The 19,617-nt window shown below is 41.1% G+C and overlaps 1 long non-coding RNA gene across 10 annotated transcripts in view; it reads right to left on the bottom strand.

The window, feature by feature from the left end:
* LOC309662588 overlaps positions 1–19,617 on the bottom strand; it is a 190,714-nt gene that overhangs the window by 153,905 nt on the left and 17,192 nt on the right. For 2 of the 10 annotated variants that reach the window (XR_014264777.1, XR_014264779.1), the window contains one exon: positions 3,053–5,491. The exons of the other annotated variants lie outside the window; for them this stretch is intronic. This is a non-coding gene — a long non-coding RNA (uncharacterized lncRNA). Of the gene's footprint in view, positions 1–3,052; positions 5,492–19,617 lie in introns of those variants that run through there. 10 annotated transcript variants of the gene reach the window in all.

Raw genomic sequence — 19,617 nt, 5'->3', positions numbered from 1 at the left:
GAACGAGACACCTTCTGGTCTTAAATTGTAGTTCCAAGGTCACTGCAACTCTGTAGCCATTCATCTGACCAGGAGACTCCAGGAGCTAGGGCCTTTGTGAATGAAAGGAAGCCTTTCCTTTGACATGGATGCTGAAGGAAGTGAGCAGGAAGGGGAACGAGGGAGGAATACCGGGAGGCAGAGGTTGGAGACGAGGAGGACCAAAGGCCTTTTCTTAGTCAGAAAAGTGAGTTGAGGATGGCTCCTTTGCTCCTTTGCCTCAGAGCTGTCCTCTCAACCTATCCTGGCCACAGTCCCTCCAGCCCAGCCTGCCTTTTAGGACAGTCTTGGTAACTCAGTGGCGAGAAACAGACACTGGGGGAATCACATCTGATACGAGCGTTTCCAAACCAGATGTAAATTAATTTCCTGTGATCAATCATAACCAGGAATGTGTGCTGACATTTGCAAGTAGACAAAGGAGCCCACTCAGGAGGCTGGAGAAGACAAGCTACCCAGTAATCCTGTGAAATTAGTATGGTCCCCTTGTGTGTGGCTACAAGCTAGAGAGGAAGTCATTACACCCTTGCAATTTTCTCAGACACCTGCCAATCCACTCAACAATGGGTCTCCTTACTGGTCAACCACAGGGAGGGCAGTAGGTGGGGCAGTAATAGGACCAGATTCTAGCTCTAACTCAGCTCTGGAGGAAGCTTGCTCCCTCTGGGAAATCCCTGATGGCATCACTGCTTCTGCTGCATCTACCACCCAACTCCAAGCTACCGGCCCTCCAGCCAGACCAGGTTTCCTGCAGGCAGGAGAGGCCAAAGAGAAATGCTTTGTAAAGCACCTTAAAATCCTCTAATGAGGGGATGAGTTACACATCCATACTATGGAAAATTGTGCAATTGTTAAAGAAAATGAAGCTTTGTCTATATCAACAAAGGAAGATGTCCAGGATAGGGCACTAGGTGGAGAATGCAAGCTGCAGTGCAGACATATAGAATCATTCCATGTGTTTATATAAAATATTTAAAAAATACATATATTCTTACAAGTACATGGAAAGTTTCTGGAATATTATAAAATAAACTATTCTATATCTGGAAGTAGGAGAGATAGAGGGAGCTTCACTTTTATATCCTTTTGGCTGTTTATATAATTTTAAAAAGTTTGAAAACCTTCTCTAAATGATATGATGAAAGAGGCCAAGAAAAACTATTATAAATATAATGTCTCTATGCTAACTGAAGGTAAAAAAAATTATCTTCTTACTTGTACCTCTCTAGCCTGATATACATTTCTGTATTAATACCACAGCTTTGCCAGGCTTACTATGGTGCTGCTTCTGTTCAATGGAGCTTAAGCTTTATAGTGAAATCAAATTAAATGTGAGTGTATGTACAAGGTGCATTTTCAGAGAGAGATATAAACATGTCTAAACACTGAACAAATCTATCGCTAATACACTCACACTTCATGCAAAAGCTTTTGTAGTGTTGGTTTGGCCTGCTTAGCATCCCTTTGCTCTTTGTCTGGAACAGCAGAATTACCCTCATCTGACTCCATGGGATCCTGGTAGGGTTGTCTATCATGGTGCCACAATCCCCACACCCCCCCTCAAAGAGATGGGCTCACAATCCTGGCTCGCCCATCACAGTACCCCATTCTCCTAGCCACAATTTTTTGTCCAGTGATAGGCAAAGGTCTTAAACTGGACCAATCAGAATCTTCCCTAAGATTTGACACGTGGGCACTAGAAGAGAAATGTTGTCTCTCTTACTCTAGGATCTTCAGCTTAAGACCATGAAGGCTTGAATAAACCCAGGCAGAGGTAAACAGAGTTGAAAAAGTGAGAGTGAAGGACACAGCTGATGGCATCACCTCAATTTCTGGATTCAGTTACATTTGAAGTCACGATTACCCCCTTGGACTTCCCATTTGGAAGAATCAATAAATTTATCCTTGTGGCTTGAGCTGGATTTTGTTGGTTTTCTCCCTTGCAACCTAAAGGGTCCTAACTAATTAACATCTCCACTTCCTCACTGGAGGTTTAACAACCCACTCCATGATTGGGACTACCAGCCACATTCAAGATCCAAAATTATAGTCTATATTCTAATATTCTGAATGTCATTGTTAGGTAGGATATCCTATTTGTTCTTCAGGAAAAGGAGGTACCAGGAACTTTCTATATGGAATTTCCCCCAAGGTCATACAATTCATCAGAAGCCAAGTCCAAAGCAAAAAACAATTTCCCAGACCTTTTCTTTAAAAAAAAAATTTTTTTTTAACCCTTTATTCTATGTCAAAAGCAAGGGAGAGAACTATCTGCATAATCTACAAAGGGAAGGGAAAGAGAGATGCAGTCTTGATGACGTCTTAATTCAGGAACAGTAAGGACCAGATCAAACCAACCTCAAATTCCCCAAATTCTCAGCCAACTGAGCTTTATCAGACTAATCTTGCTGATTTCTTGTCCAAAAAGATTCTCCACAACTGTGAAAGTGTCTACAATCCAAGTAAATTGTTTTTAACTATACTTACCTTCGAGTCAATTAGGTAAAAGATTTCAAGGCTTTCAGAATGTTCATCTAAAGCATTATTTTATAGTATAAATGAAAATCATAACAATGGGAGTTCACAGTAAGTTCTTCTTTCTCATTGAGAAGCAAAATAAAAGCCTGATGAGTAACCGAGGCAAAAACGCAGCATAAAATTGGTTAAACTCTTTGGAGCAGGAAAATGGCAGACAAGAAAGGAAATTCATAAAGGAACTTTTTCAGTGCAAATGGTAGAGCAGAAAGAGAAGGTGAGAAGCCTGTATGTGGAGTTGAGATTTCTCGGGAAGCCAAGCATTTAGCACAGCCAGGATTCTACAGAAGTATGCCCTATTCAGAAATTCTGTAATCACAGTCACTAAAGGCCAGTTCACCAAAAAAATTTTCATTAAAGAAAGAATGTAGGGTTTCCCTGGTGGCGCAGTGGTTGAGAATCTGCCTGCCAATGCAGGGGACATGCGTTCGAGCCCTGGTCTGGGAAGATCCCACATCTAGTTGCTCCTAGTTGCCGCGGAGCAACTAGGCCCATGAGCCACAACTACTGAGCCTGCGCGTCTGGAGCCTGTGCTCCGCAACAAGAGAGGCCACGATAGTGAGAGGCCCGCGCACCGTGATGAAGAGTGGCCCCCGCTTGCCACAACTAGAGAAAGCCCTCGCACAGAAACGAAGACCCAACACAGCCAAAAGTAAATAAATAAATAAATAAATAAATTTATTAAAAAAAAAAAAAGAAAGAATGTACAATTCAGACAATGGACAAGAGAAAATCTAATACAAAACCTGCATCACCTCATGCAGCTGAGGAGTGAGTCCAGGACTCACATAACATCTCTGAGCCTCAACTTCCTCACCTGTAAATGAAGGGGCTAAACCAGATGGTCTCCGACATCTTTTCTAGATGCACAAATGATACCACTTATAGTTTCTCACTCTGAGCCTCAGAGATGTTATATATTAAAAAAAGGAAATTTCAATTTTTAGTCTGTCAGGCAAGCACTGAAATATGAAAACTATAAGGAACTGGATTGTTGACTTGCTTCTTCCTTTATGTGCAGAAAGCATGACTACATCCCAAAAGGATTTTAAAGGAAGGCATAGAATCTATAGAGGTCCTGGCACATTATAGCCAGAGATTAACTGATCACGCGAAAAAAGGTAGTTAGGGACAGGAAGGCTCCATCCCGAAACTAAATCCATATTCTCCCTTCTTTGCAGTACATTTTACACTTACAGAATTGGCTAAATTAGAAGAAAAGAAAAAGAGGAAAATGCATATTATCACAATTTGCTCAAAACAGTGAAAAATTAGAAATTCCCTAACATCCTGAAACTAGGATTAAACACATTATCTTACTTATATAATAAAAAATAATTCAATAATTAAAAATCATGCTTATAAGAATACTTAATACCCTGAGAAAATTCCCATAGAATATTGCTATAATTTTAAAAGTAGGTTACAAAATATAAACAGTATAAATGATATACATATATACATATCGTTGTTTATCTCGAAGTGGTAGAATTATCAATGATGTATATTCTCTTCCTTATATCATTGTACATTTCCAAATTTCCTACAATGAACATAATCTTTGTAAACAGGTAGAAAACGTTATTTTTTTTTAAAGGCAAACTACTTTGACTTCATATATTTGCCTTATGGAAAAAATAATATTCCCTCCCTTCTGTTTTAGCACCCAGGAGGCTCTTCATGTACCTGGGTCTCTTTGCAGAGATTGCAAGACTAAAAGCTGGGGACATGTGAATGCAATATTTGGGTCAGGAAGGTCTTTTTAAACAAAACAGAAAACCCAGCAGCTATAAAGTAAAAGACTGATAAATTTGACTCTATAAATATGAAAATTTATGAAAGGTAAATGACGTCAAAAGACTGCATAGATGTAAGAGCCAAAAGTCTAATTTCTTTAATGTATAAAAAGCATTTGCAATCCATAAGAAAGAGTCCAACAATCCAACAGAAGCAGGAAAAGGAGAGGAACCATCTACTCATAGAATTCAAATTGCTTTATTCATGTGAAAAAGAATAAACCTCACTCAAAATTTAAAGAATGCAAATTAAAACAATGACATGCTACTTTTTTTAATATAAATTTATTATTTATTTATTTATTTATTTTTGGCTGCGTTGGGTCTTCGTCACTGCACGCGGGCTTTCTATAGTTGCGGTGAGCGGGGGGGCTACTCTTTGTTGCGGTGCGTGGGCTTCTCATTGCGGTGGCTTCTCTTGTTGTGGAGCACGGGCTCTAGGGGCACGGGCTTCAGTAGTTGCAGCACGCAGGCTCAGCAGTTGTGGCCTACGAGCTCTAGAGCGCAGGCTCAGTAGTTGTGGTGCACGGGCTTAGTTGCTCCGCAGCATGTGGGATCTTCCCTGACCAGGGCTCGAACCCGTGTCCCCTGCATTGGCAGGCGGATTCTCAACCACTGCGCCCCAGCCCCAATGACATGCTACTTTTCAATCTTTCACATTGGCAAATAGTATTTTAAAAGCTCAGTAAACTTATTGTTAACAAAGTGGGGGATGGGGAGTAGTCACTGAGGAGAGTATGACTTGGTGCTACCTTTAAGTGGCAAGATCTATAAAATTAAAAATGCAAATATTCTTCATCAAGACAACTCCACTTCTAGGAATTTATCCTATAGACACAGTTGCACGTGTACTTCAAACACGTACACACAGATGTTCACTGAATTGTTTGCAACAGCAAAAGACTGGAAACAACCTCGATATCCTTTAGTGGAAGGCTGATTGAATAATTATGGTGTGCTGCACACCAGAACCCCAGGCAGCCAGTCTAAAAGAATGCCCGGGATCCACCTGTGCTGATGTTAGGCCATCTCCAGGATGTATTATAAAGGGAGAAGAGAAGGGGGTGCACAGTTCTTGTGTACAGAGGACATTTCAAAGGAGATATCCATATACTTGTGTTCTGGAATAAATCAAAAGAAAGTATTAGCAGTGGCCGCCTCTGAGAAGGGGTCTTGGGGCCATATAAAAGGGGGGAGAGGCTTCTGTACTGCTTGAAGTTTCTACCATATGTATTTATTATTTTTCCATTTTAAAAACTAGCTAATTATTTTGAATAAATATTAAATTAATATTTAAGCAGAGCGGGGGACTCCATGGTGCTTTGAGTCAGGAGGAAGGAGATTCCCCATCCAACCCCATCAATGAGCACTCATGAAAAGTCAAATGTAGACAATTTTTAAAATAAAATTAAAAATTAAAAACGTGCAGATATTTTTTTAAAAAATTAAAGCAATGTAACAAAGAAACTGGAGTAGCACTTTGCACCAGCATACAGCGAGTTGGAACGAGTGTGGCCGCGCCCGAGGACCACCCGTTGCCCTAACCGCAATTGAAGCCCCCAGGCCTTCTCTTCTCAGAGACCACTCTTTCGTGCCATCCGAGGGGGCGACAGCAAATCGAGGCGCCAAATTCCCGGAACAAGGGGGACAGCCAGGACGGCCAGAACTCGCACCCTTCCAGACGGTGACGCAGGGCAGCCCCTCGGGCCGGCGAGGTCCAGCCCTGGGATATACTGTCAAGGGCAACTTTTCGGGATTTGGAAAGCTCCGCGTCGGGCACCGCTCCGGGAAGCCGGCGGCCCGGCAGCAGCTGCGCCCCGATTCGGCGCTGCCGCCTGCGCGCGGGGGCTGAAGCCGGCCGCTCCCGAGCGCCCCTGCCCGGCCCGGGCGCGCATCCGTAGGGCCACAGTGCGACCCAGCGGGCCGCCGGAGAAACTGCGCCCGACGGCCGCCCCGGCGACCGGCGGGGCGAGGACCGGGAGAGTCACTGCTTTCTGCCAGTTACAGTCTCAGCGAAAGGTGATGCGGACGCAGTGTCCTTCCTCTGTAAACGGAGGGAGTCTATCTGTTTGCCAAGACACTGTTGCTAAATTCCTCAGGTCTTTCTTACCGCACTCACCCTGTGGGTGAAAATCGACTTGCCGGAAAAGTTCTGGTTTGAGAGGCCTGCGGTATTTTATTCAGAATTCTGGACGACTGGTCATTTATGAAGTCCAAGGAAGGAACTATCAGTTTCTATCTGAAGGATGACTCTTATATGTCATCCTTATATGAAGGATGACTCTAGTAAAATCTATGGACAGTAGAACTGACTAGAAGCAGGCTCGACCAAAATGCCACCTCCTTCCTGAAATCGGCCTCTAGGTTAAGTAGACGTGTCCCCTTACTTACTGTCATGGCCTGTGTGAAGGTCTTTCCGCTGTGAATCAGATCTTCACATCATCCTCGTTACTGGACCTACAAGTTCCCTGAGGCCGAGACCATGTCTTACTCATTGTGTTAGGAGTGGGGGAAAGACAGAAACCATGCGGATGTCAAGAACAGGAAAAAAAAAACAGAAGAAAGAATCTATGTCATAACAGCCTTGGTCCAGTAGGCCAGCATTTCTCAAAGGTCGCCCTGTGCATATTAGTTTCAGGCCATATTAATGCCATAAATCGTGAATATCAGGTAACTCTGAATATACAGGGATCTCACATTTTGCGAGGGAAAACGCTCTCAAAAAACAAGGTTATGGTTTGGGGGGCCTTTTGGCCACCTTAAAAATATAAATGTTTCAGCAATAGATAAGAGAGTTAAATGTCTGTGTATAGGATTGAATTCATCCCTTTAGTTACACATTAAAGTTTAAGTCACATGTGAAATAGCAGGTTGATTTTGTAATATTGCTTTTTTTCCTCTCGCTTTTTATGAAGCAATTTTATTTAAACTCTCACCTGAGTGTTTCAGTATCTCAGTCATGCCAAGAGGCCCTTCTTAAAGCATCTAACACAGTCGCTTTTATTTACATACATTATTTTTTTAAATCCGTGTATGGTGCTGTCACTGGACATTTTAATCCTAACCATAGTTATATAAATTCAGGGTTATTTTTTTTCAAATTTGTGCTATAGGTTTAGATTTATCTCTTTGACATATTCACTAACTATATTGCTTTTTAATCATTGCTTTTTACATACACACCAAATACTTGCATAGGGAGGTCATACCCTGTATCAGTAAGGGTCTAGCTGCAGAGAACAGAATCTGTTCTGACTAGTTCACACAAGAGGAGATTTGTAACAGTATCATAATTTCCAGAATCACTGAAGTTGGGTGGTGGGGAGGGTTTGGCAAGAAACAGACTCTAGGCTGAGCTTCCAAGAATAATTCCAAAGCCACACCAGAGGACTGGCCAGAAAACAAAAAGCCACAAGCCAAATCTGGGTTTGCCGCTGCAGCATGCAACATTGTGCCACTTACGCTATAATCAGAAAGCTGCCAGCTGAGCCGAGAGTCCGCTGTTGCATATCCCCTCTGCTACCATCCACAAACCAGTGTGAACGCCTTGTTCCGAAATCAAGTTTCATGCAAGTTAATCTGACTTTTGGAACCTAAAGTACCTCCAAAATGCTCACTGCAGAGTCTAAGAAAACGTTCTTTCTAGCTTTCCAGCTTTTTCAATATAGGAAGACAGATCAGAAGAAAGTTTGAGAAGACGATGAGCAAGCTGGTCCACAGCATCTGCCTCATACTCTCAAGAATAATTACCAATTTTTTGTTACATTTATTTGCTCCCACCTTTTTTTTTTTTTTTTTAACTAATTCCATCAGACAACCTTTACCAGCTACTAAAACTAACATTGATGAAAGCTGCCTCAGGATCAAGTTTTCCTCATACAGTGCTTTAGTTGTTCGAAAGAAAGTGATTGAGAAACTGGCTTGAAATATGAGATCTTGAAAGCCCTTGAATATCAGGAAACTCCATCTTATGTATCTTATATATTCATCTCCATCTTACATGTCCATGAAGGATAATTTGGAAGAAGAAAACCTTACTTCATATTTGGGCATACACAGTAGTTGTTCCATGAAAAGCTTTTTTAAAAAAGAGTTTTATGCGCAAATGGATTACAGGCATACCTCAGGGACCTTGTAGGTTCGTTTCCAGACCATTCGTTCCATAAAACGAATATTGCAATAAAGTGAGTCACGTGAATCTTTTGGTTTCCCACTGCATACAAAAGTTTCATTTACACTATACTGTAGTCTATTAAGTGTGCGTTAGCATTATGTCTTTAAAATGTACATGTCTTGGGGCTTCCCTGGTGGCGCAGTGGTTGAGAGTCTGCCTGCCAATGCAGGGGACACAGGTTCGAGCCCTGGTCTGGGGAGATCCCACATGCCGCGGAGCAACTGGGCCGTGAGCCACAATTACTGAGCCTGCGCGTCTGGAGCCTGTGCTCCGCAACAAGAGAGGCCGCGATAGTGAGAGGCCCGCGCACCGCAATGAAGAGTGGCCCCCGCTTGCCACAACTAGAGAAAGCCCTCGCACAGAAATGAAGAAAGCCCTCGCACAGAAACGAAGACCCAACACAGCCAAAAATAAATAAATAAATTTATAAAAAAAAAAAAAGTACGTCTTAATTTAAAAAAAAAAACTTTATTGCTAAAAAGTGCTAACCATCATTTGACAACCCAGGGTTGCCACAAACCTTGCATTTGTTAAAAAAAAAAAAAAAAAAAAAAGCAATATCTGCAAAGCACAATAAAACGAGGTATGCCTATAGTTTCCAAGGGCTTCCATAACAAATTGCCACCAACTGGGTGGCTTAAAACAACAGAAATGTATTCCCACACGGTTCTGGAGGCCAAGAGTCTGAAATCAAGCTGTCAGCAGGGCTACCCTTCCACCAGAGGTTCTAGGGGAAAATCCTTCCTGGCCTCCACTTTCTGATAGCTGTCGGCAATCCTCGGCTTTCTTGGCTCATGGCCACTTCACTCCAAACTCTGCCTCAGGCTTCACATCATCTTTCTTCCGTGTCTGTCTTCTCTTCTGTCTGTCTCAAATTGCCCTCTATTTTTCTCTTATTTGGACATATCATTGGATTTAGGGTCCAGTCATATAATTCAGGGTGATCTTGTCTTGAGACACTTAACTTAGTTTCAATTGCAAAGACTCTTTCTCTAAATAATGTAACATTCACAGTTTCCAGGGATTTGATGTGGATGTATCTTTGGGGGGGCTGGGCCCCAGCATTCAACCCACTACAGCAGATAAATTTAGGAAATGCTGGACTAAACAAATTAAGTCATTTTTTTTTTGCTGCAGGATTTTGCAAAACCTTTAACTTGTTAATGGGCACTGTGAAACTTTGAGAGAGAGAGACACTATACAGTGATTCTCAAATGTATTTGACCATGGAATCCTATTCACAGAAGGGACGTTCCACAGAACACACCCCAGCATAGGCTTATAATTTACCTGCTGGGCAAGTTCTCAGAAAGAGTATCAGTAAGTATCAGAGAAGCCAAAAATAAGTGACTGAACAGTTGAAGGCTCTCAAGGATTTGGCAAGAGTAACTATTCTAAACTATGACCACGCATCAATGCTAAAGATCATCACAACCTTACAGCCATAAAAATGAAATAAGATAAAGATTTATCCCCAATTATTAGACTGCTTCCTACCAGATTCTATTTTGGTTCAGGATAAAGTGCAAACTCTCAATCCTTTGCAACCAAATCCTCCATCAGTCTCCTTGCCCTATATTAATCCTTGCTCTAGCCAAACTGATCTATGCACTGAATTTCCTACTGCCACACTTTTCCCATGAAAAATACCTTCCCCAATGCCTCACCTGTTAACAGCCTACATTCATTTCAAGTGATGCCTCCTAGATAAAGCCTCCCTGGTCACCCCAGCAAGAAGGGCTCTCTCCCTCTGTCCTGTATTTGGCACGGGACACTTGTCAAGTGCCTGGTTTTAGAGTTCTTTTCATGAAAGATCATCTGTCACTGACCAGTAAGCACAGCACTGGTGAACAAGGATCATAATTTAGATCTCTTCCTATCCTCTAAGTGTTCTGGCACAGTGCCTTTCACAGAATAGATGCTCAAAAGAAATTTGTTGATTGACTAAACAAATAATCAAATTAATCTTCTCAGGAACTATGTATGTAGATGTAAAAGTGCTGTACAGACTCCCCCAGCCCACCCCATCTTCCAGATGAGAGTGGACTGGGGACCAGAAGCTTGCCCAGGAAAAGGGCAATTTAAAGTTAAGAGAGCTACCCAATCAGCGATGGATGACAGACCCGAATGCTGATGGCATTGAGGACCTAGGTTAGGCAGAGTCCTGGGTACTCTTAATGATTTAAGGCAGAACAACATATCCAAAAGAATTGAAAGCAGGTGTTCAAATACATGTACATATGTACACATGTGACACACATGTTCATAGCAGCACTATTCACAATAACCGAAAGGTGGAAACAACTCAAATGTCCATCAACACATGAATGGATAAACAAGTTGTAGTGTATACACACAATGGATTATGGAGCCACAAAAAGGAACAAAGTACTGATATATGCTACAAAGCAGATGAACGTCAAAAACATTATGCTAAATGAAAGAAGCCAGACACAAAAGGTCACATATTGTATGATTCCATTTATCTGAACTATCCAGGATAGATCCAAAATAGGTCAAAGAGACAAACTTCCAGTTACAAAATAAATAAGACCTGGGGATGTAATGTACAGCATGGCAACTATAGTTAATACTGTTTTGCATATTGGAAAGTTGTTAAGAGAGTAGATCATAAAAGTTCTCATCACAAGAAAAAAGATTTTTAACTATGTATGGGGACAGATGTTAACTAGACTTATTGTGGTGATCATCTTGCAGTATATGTATACAAATATTGAATCGTTATGTTGTACATCTGAAACTAAAATACTGCTATATGTCAATTACACCTCAATTTTTTAAAAAAAGAAAATGAAAGGGCCCTTTTTAGCCCCTAAAATCAACAGATATTTATGCTGATTTTAGATCACAGATACGCTGTTTTAGATCATTGCCTTGTACTAGCTGAAGTTATTGTAAATGTCTGTCTCAATTTATATATTAGTCTGTTCGGGCTGTCACAACAAAATACCACAGACTGCCTGGTTTAAAAAACCAAAATCTATTTTCTCACAGTTCTAGAGGTTAGAAGTCCAAGATCAATGTGTCATCGGGTTTGGTTTCTCCTGAGGCCTCTGTCCTTGGCTTGCTGATGGCCACCTTCTCACAGTGTCTTCACATGGCCTTTTCTCTGTGCACATGCATCCCTGGTATGCTTTCTTATTCTTATAAGGATACCAGTCTTATGGGATTAGGGCCCCACTCATATGACTTCATTTAACCTTAATTACCTCTTTAAAGCCCTATATCCAAATACAATTGCACTGGGGGTTAGGGCTTCAATATATAAATTTGAGGGGGGAACACAATTCCACCCATAACAAGTTATAAATAGCACAAGACTCCAATGTTCATCAGTAGGGGACTTGGTGACATGAAAAAAAAACAGTCACATATTGTATGATTCCTTTTATATGAAATATCCAGAATAGGTAAATCCATAGAGACAGAATGCAGATTGGTGATTGCTGGGGGAGGGAAAACGGGGAGAGACAACTCAATGGGTATAGAGTTTCCTTTCAGAGTGATGATAATATTTTGGAACTAGATAGATTTGGTGGTTGCACAACATTGTGAATATACTAAGTGCCACTGAATTGTTCACTTTTAAATGGTTAATTTTAAATGGTTACTTTTGCTATGTGGATTTTACCTCAATTTTTTTAAAAACTTGTATAGCATATGAACAAACTTGGTATTAATGTGTAATAAGTGATGCCAAGAAAACATATTTGTTATAGAATAATATTAAAAATATATGATTCATTTTCATAACTCTATTCTCATTTTGTCTATGGTAAAAGGTCACAAAAGCAAAGGACTGTGTCTGGGACTAGTCTGTAGTTATGATTTTAATCATTTACTATTAGAAACTTTCACCTAAAAGAATACCGCACTAAACAAGAAAAGCAAAGCACAACACAACTGAATGAGCCCTTGTGGTAACTTTACCCCCATATAGTAGAGTAGGGCTCAGCTTCAGGCTTAGGAGTTATGTGCACTAGAATGTCAGCCCCAGGAGAGCACGGCCCTGGTCTGCCTTGTCCCCCATAGATCTCCAGTGCCCCTAACACTACCAGGAACATGTAATTGTTTATCAAGCTTCTTGGAGAAGTCTGGACGCTACAATACAGGAGGTGAGTGGTCACTAAAGTCAGGTCAGGCCCTTGGGTTCAGGACCTGGTTCTGCTGAAAGAGACAAGGGAGGCCTGTATCCCGCAAATGCTGAGGCCTTCACACTAGCACGTCCTCGAGGTGCCACTCCCCCAACTTCCATCAGACAGATGCTAGAGGGGCTGGCAGATGAGAGGTCCCAAAGGAAGACACACAAAGTTGAACCTTCCTTGTATCTGCTCTGGCACATGGGGACTGGTACCCCTGCCTACCCTTTGCCACACTCTTATGTATTGGCTAAGTACCCATTCCTAGCTACAAGCTCTGGTTCCCGCCATAATTCCTACCAAATTCGGCGACCAGACTTTGGACCAGCTCCTCAGGTCACACTCATGTCCAGTTTAAGGCTGACCCCTTGGATTTGGTAACCTAGACACTGGCCTCACCCAGGCACAGATCTGGCCCCCAAACCCTGGTCCTGGTGTTACTCACGGCCCCTACCTCTCAGGTAAGATGCACCTCAAGCCAAAAGGGTACACACTTCACACAGTCCCCACCCTATCCATGCCAAGGAGTAAAAGAGACTAATATTCAGCCTCATTAATAAAGAAGCACAAGTCAAAAATGTGGTATTAGCTTAAAAGTCAGGATGGACTGTAAAGTCACACAGTGTGAATCCAGCCGAATGGGCAAAAGATCTCTTTCTCCTGCTTTCTCCCTATTTAACCCCCTCTACTTATCCCTCTCTCATGGCCCCTCATTCTCTTATCCCCTGTTGTCTAAAGTGCTCTCTCTGTCCTCTCAGTATGTCTCTCATTGTCTTCCACCCCTCTCTTTCTCCTATCTCTTTTATCTAACCAATATATAACATAAAACTGATTACAATAAATACTATAAATATTTCTTATGTATTTTTTTCATTCAGTTTAGAGAGCTGTTGTCAGAACTTACAGGAGTGATGGCTAAAATGTCATTCTCCGTAAGAATCCTTTGATAAAATACTGATTCCAAGTCAAGGATAGGGAAAATACAAGTGAACCTGGGATATTTTGTTGCACCAGAAAGCAAGGAAGTGCTTTTCTATAAACTGATGTTTCCTTACTCTAGCTAAACACTTCATTGAACATTTAACTCCTGGATTATGGTGTATATTATAGGTAGGATTGGATCCCCCAAAAAAGATATGTTGAAGTCCTAACCTCTGGTACCTGTGAAAGTAACCTAATTTGGAAACAGGGTTTTTGCAGGTGTCATCAAGTTTTAAGGTGAGGTCATACTAGAGGAGAGTGGGTCTTTAATCCAATATGACTGATGTCCTTATAAGAAAGAAAAGTCACAAAGACAGAGACATGCAGGAAAAAGATGGCCACGTGACAACGGAGGCAGAAATTGCAGTGATGCATTTAGAAGCCAAGGAACAGCAAGGATTGCCAGTAAACACCAAGAAGCTAGAAGAGGCAAGCAAGGGTTCTCCACTGCAGGTTTCAGAGGGCCCTGACAACACCTTGATTTCAGACTTCTAGCCTCCAGAACTGTGAGGCTATAAATTTGTTATTTTAAGCCACGTAGTTTGTGGTACTTTGTTACAGCATCCACAGGAAACTAATAGAGTTTCCCTCAAATGTACAGTACTCAGGGTTTTTTTAATGCTTAGGACTTCTTCAAGAATTCTTATTACTGATCCTGGTTATTCACTCCTGACTGATCTAATTTTGAGATCAGGAAATTTAACTATTTATATATAACAGAAAATACATAGCTAAAATTTGTCGTAAGTTGATTTCATTTTAATGTGAATGTGCCACAGTACCAATGAGCTTGGTTCTTGGGCCATGGCTTAAATGTCATTCTCCATAAGAATCCTTTGATAAAATACTGATTCCAAGTCTAGGATAGAGAAAATACAAGTGAACCCAGGATATTTTGTTGCACCAGAAAGCAAGGAAGTATTCAAAGACTAACCAGGACATGTCAAAAGGTCACAGGAGGTTATAGGATGCAGCTTGAAAGGGTTCCTGCTACCCAAATTTGGAACAACTTGAGCAGCAAATGGAAATGGAGTAATGATAATAATGGATTGTTTGTAAAAAATAGTCATAATCCATGCTCCATGGTGATACTCAAAAGAGAGAAGGAGAAAGAGAGATTTTCCTCATAGAAGAATGTCAACTAATAAATATAGAAGGAATGATAGGATTAGAAAATGACCATTTTGCAACCTGTGATGTAATTATTAATTTAGGCAATGGATGCAAAACATGTAGGGGAAACAGTATATTCACATGGACTCAAAGTATCACTGCACAGAGGATTTACTAATTATAAAGGGAGAAATGTAGGAATATGGGGGACACCTCACTAACTGGTGGATCACTAACTGAATGACCACACTTAGCAGCATATTATATGCTTCCTGGTGTGATGCAAAAAGAGACACACAATCTCACCTATGTAACATTTTTTCCAAAAATGTTTCCCTAAAAGTAATCAAGAAAAAACAATCAGACCAATGCCGAATGTGATACATTCTACAAGGGAACTGGCTTGGTCTCTTCAAAAAACTAGTGTCATCAAAAAGGGAGGGGGCAGTTATTCCATATTAAATGAGACTGAAGACATAACAACTAAACATAATTCATGAATCTTGATTGGATCCCAGACTGAAAAAATAGTCATAAAAAGACATTTGGGGGAATTCCCTGGTGGTCCAGTGTTTAGGACTCCACGCTTCCTCTGTGGGGGGCACGGGTTGGATCCCTGGTCAGGGAACTAAGATCCCACAAGCTGTGCAGCGCGGCCAAAATTTTTTTAAAATAATAAATAATAAAAAAAGACATTTGGGGAGAAACTGAATACAAATTATACATCAGAATTATTGCTAATTTTCTCAGGTATGATCATGCTATTATGGTTATATAGGGGAAGGGTCATTATTCTCAAGAGATGCTTGCTAAAGTCAAGGGTCACAATATCTGCAACTTCCAAATGTTAACAATTGGTCAATCTAAGCAAAGGATGTATAGATGTTAATTTTATTATCCTTTCAACTTTCCTGTAGATTTGAAAATTTTCAACTAAAATGTAGGGGGTGGAGACTTGAACATGATCTCAGTTGTCTGTTTTTTTAGTTTCTTCATGATCCTGAACAGTAAAGCATTCCCCATGTCCTTGTAAATTATCTTTTGTTTCAAATGCCTTCTAATCTGACCCTTCTGAAGCACTTGAAGCTGAACTCACACCTGTTCCAAGCAAAACATGGTTTCCACTGCCCAAGAGGGTACAGGCTTTCCCTCTTCACAGCTGTGTCACTAAGAGCATTTTTCTGCTTCAGCACCTCACGTGTTTGTCATTTTCTCATGGATGTGTGCAGCTTGAGGAATCTGTTACTGTCTCTTTGTGACTTAAAGATGAATCATTCTCCCAGTCTCTGGAAGAAAAGATACCATATGACTTCCTCATTGCCCTGTAGCAAGAAGGGGCCACGCACACAGCCCTCTGCTCAGATCACTAGTCGATTCCAACAGTGGCTTCCAAAGTTTATAACAGATGCCAAGGTATGTTGGGAACACTACTGGGCTAAAAATTGGGAATCTCCTTGGGAAAGTCATTTCACCTCTCAGGGCTTCTGTTTCTTCATTAGTTTAAAAGAGAGATTGGAGGGCTTCCCTCGTGGCGCAGTGGTTGAGAATCTGCCTGCCAATGCAGGGGACACGGGTTCGTGCCCTGGTCTAGGAAGATCCCACATGCCGCGGAGCAACTGGGCCCGTGAGCCGCAATTATGGAGCCTGCGCGTCTGGAGCCTGTGCTCCGCAACAAGAGAGGCCGCGATAGTGAGAGGCCCGCGCACCACGATGAAGAGTGGCCCCCACTTGCCGCAACTGGAGAAAGCCCTCGCACAGAAACGAAGACCCAACACAGCCATAAATAAATAAAAATAAATTTTAAAAAAAATTATTAAAAAAAAAGAGAGATTGGAATGAATGTTTTTAAAGTCCTCTTCAAGCTCTCACAGTTTATCATGCAAGTCCCTGCTTCCCTGGCCCAGAAGGCAAAGCTAGGGCTAAGTCTCCTCCTTGAGAACAGTCCTCAAATTCTTGGCTGCTGCCATGGTGAAGTAGCACCCTCAGCTCTTCCCCAAATGGAAACATTTTCATTGCAGCACTATTTACAACAGCCAGGACATCGACGCAACCTAAATGTCCATCAGCAGAGGAATGGATAAAGAAAATGTGGTACATATATACAATGGAATATTATTCAGCCATAAGTAAAGAACAAAATGATGCCATTTGCAGCAACATGGATGGGCCTAGAGACTGTCATACTGAGTGAAGTAAGTCAGACAAAGACAAATATCATATGATATCACTTATATGTGGAATTTAAAAAATGGGTACAAATGAAATTAGCTACAAAACGAAATAGAGTCACAGATGTAGAAAACAAACTTATGGTTGCCAGGGGGTAAACGGGGGGAGGGATAAATTGGGAGATTGGGATTGACACATACACACTACTATATATAAAATAGATAACGAATAAGGACTTACTATATGGCACAGGGAACTCTACTCAATACTCTGTAATGGCCTATATGGGAAAAGAATCTAAAAAAGAGTGGGTATATGTATATGTATAACTGATCCACTTTGCTGTGCACCTGAAACTAACACAACATTGTAAATCAACCATACTCCAATACAAATTTTAAAAACAAACAAACAAAAACTAACCTACCTCCGCACCTGGTCTATACTTACCTTCCTTCTGGAAACAAATGTGTCAGTTGGCAACTTGTAAGCCTCAGAAAGAAATTAATTCCATATGTACTTAGCATGCTGTATAAAGAGAGCATCAAAGGAGGACACTCTGTGTGGAATATGGTTATCGGCTTTCTTTATTCTCTAAAGTTGAACATTATCTGTCAGCTATAGGCCCCCTTGGAAAATTCTGACAGGGCCAAAGGATAGAAGATGATGGAAGATCTGGGCAGAAATTGCAAAGGAAATCAGTAAACTTTCATCCAGGGTGTGACCAGGGCAGATGAAGAAGATGAAAAGTATAAGAGATCGGTAATAAATGGAGAAGAAAAAATTTTAGAAAATATCATACTGGAAACTGGTTCTTTCTCCACATTCAGTTCACCACCCTATGCTTCAATGGTATTTTCTATCCTGTTCATTTTTATAATAAATAATGATGCAAAACTATTTAAACAGCATCCTTCCCTTGTTAACCATTCAAGCCAAGCAGCAGTCCACAAAACTGTAATAGTCTCCAGAGTGAAGAAGCCACTACCTCCTTATGATTAGCTAATAGAGTTCAGATTGGATACCGTGAAAGCCAGAAGTGGGCCTGCCCTACCTCTCAGGGCCACAGGCTCAATCAAGCCCTCCTGACTTTCACGTGACATAGGCAAGTTTTGTTTTGTTTTGGTTTGGTTTGGTTTTTTGCCACTCCGCACTGCTTGCAGGATCTTAGTTCCCTGACCAGGGATTGAACCGGCACCCTCTCAGTAGTGAAATCGCAGAGTCCTAACCACTGCACCGCCAAGGAATTCCCACAAGGATGCATTGAAACAAAGTAAAAGAAAAGAAAAAAGATTTCCTTTTAAAGGAAAGAACCCAGTACTCAGTGAGCTCTGGCCACAACTGAGAGCTGAGGTGGTTTATAGTGACCCGTCTGCATATTTTCTTAGTTAAATTAGATTTATCATCTGTTGCTTATTCAACAAATTTGCTATAGTCAGTGTATTTGTAGTTAAAAAAAAAAAAAATGCTTGGGTACTTCAGAGAGCTAATAGGGGCCTGTCAGGGAGCTCTCTCACAGAAGTCAAAGAGAAAGGCCATGTCTCTCGATTCTTATTGTGAGCTGTATTCATGTACATAATTTGTTTTGTTTATTCTTTTATCAACATCTCTTCCTTTCAAATGTAAATTCCATAAAGGTATCTGTGTTTTGCACCATTGAATCCCCAACCCGTAGCATATAGTGAAATGCAATAAAGAAGATATAAATATAACATTTGTAATAAGGAAAAAATGTGATATGGTTCTCTATTTATTCACATCTTTATTTTCAGGAGATTTTTAAGTTTTCTTTATATAGATCACAGAACACATTTCTCACTAAGCTTATTCCTGGGTATTTTGTGAGTTTTATTTGTTTTTAAAAATGCAATCTCTCTTTCTCTCATTATATTTTATAGCCCACCAATGCTGGCATGTGGGAAAACTTTCGATTTGAGTATGTCTATCCTGCTTGCAGCCAGCGCACTAAACTCTCTTATTAAATCCAATAGCTGGGGGTTCATTTTGCTTGATTCTCTTAGTAGGTATAAAATCATATCATCTGCAAATAATAACATTTCGTCTTTTCCTTTCCAACAATCTAAATCTTGTTTCTGTTTCATCTTTAATTGCACTAGTGACAAACTGGGAAAGACATCAAATAATGATGGTAATGGTGCGTGTTCTATCACCCATTCATGGTTCTAATGAGAAGGCCTCTGGTGTCTCCTCATTCTGATTTTCACAACTGGAGCCCAGCAACCTCCCATGTGCTCACTTCCTTTCACTTTACTCTTATTACAGACAACTTAAAATAAGCCTAATATAACAATCTAAGTCTTAATAACACCAGGGTGGTTAGCTCTCAAAGAAGTCTCCTTTCTGCCCCTAAACCACAATGTGAGGGCATCCCTTTGCCTCTGTTAAACACACACACACACACACACACACACACACACACAGCAGACGTAGCATGTCCAAGCTATGCCACCTCAGGGATTCAGGGGCTGTGGAGGGCGGTGGAGCAACGCTGAGGCCTCAAGGGCTCCAGCACATCCACAGCACTCGTGGCTAAGGCAGTTCCTGCAGCTCTGAGAACATCAAGAATTGGCACCCTTGGCATAAACATGCGCATTCCCATGGTGAGTCCTGGCAGCGCCATATGAATAAG

Source organism: Balaenoptera physalus, assembly GCF_965194825.1.
Source record: "Balaenoptera physalus genome assembly, chromosome: 6".
NCBI lineage: Eukaryota > Metazoa > Chordata > Mammalia > Artiodactyla > Balaenopteridae > Balaenoptera > Balaenoptera physalus.
Note: the sequence above shows the minus strand (reverse complement) of the source record. Positions and strands in the feature narration are given on the sequence as shown.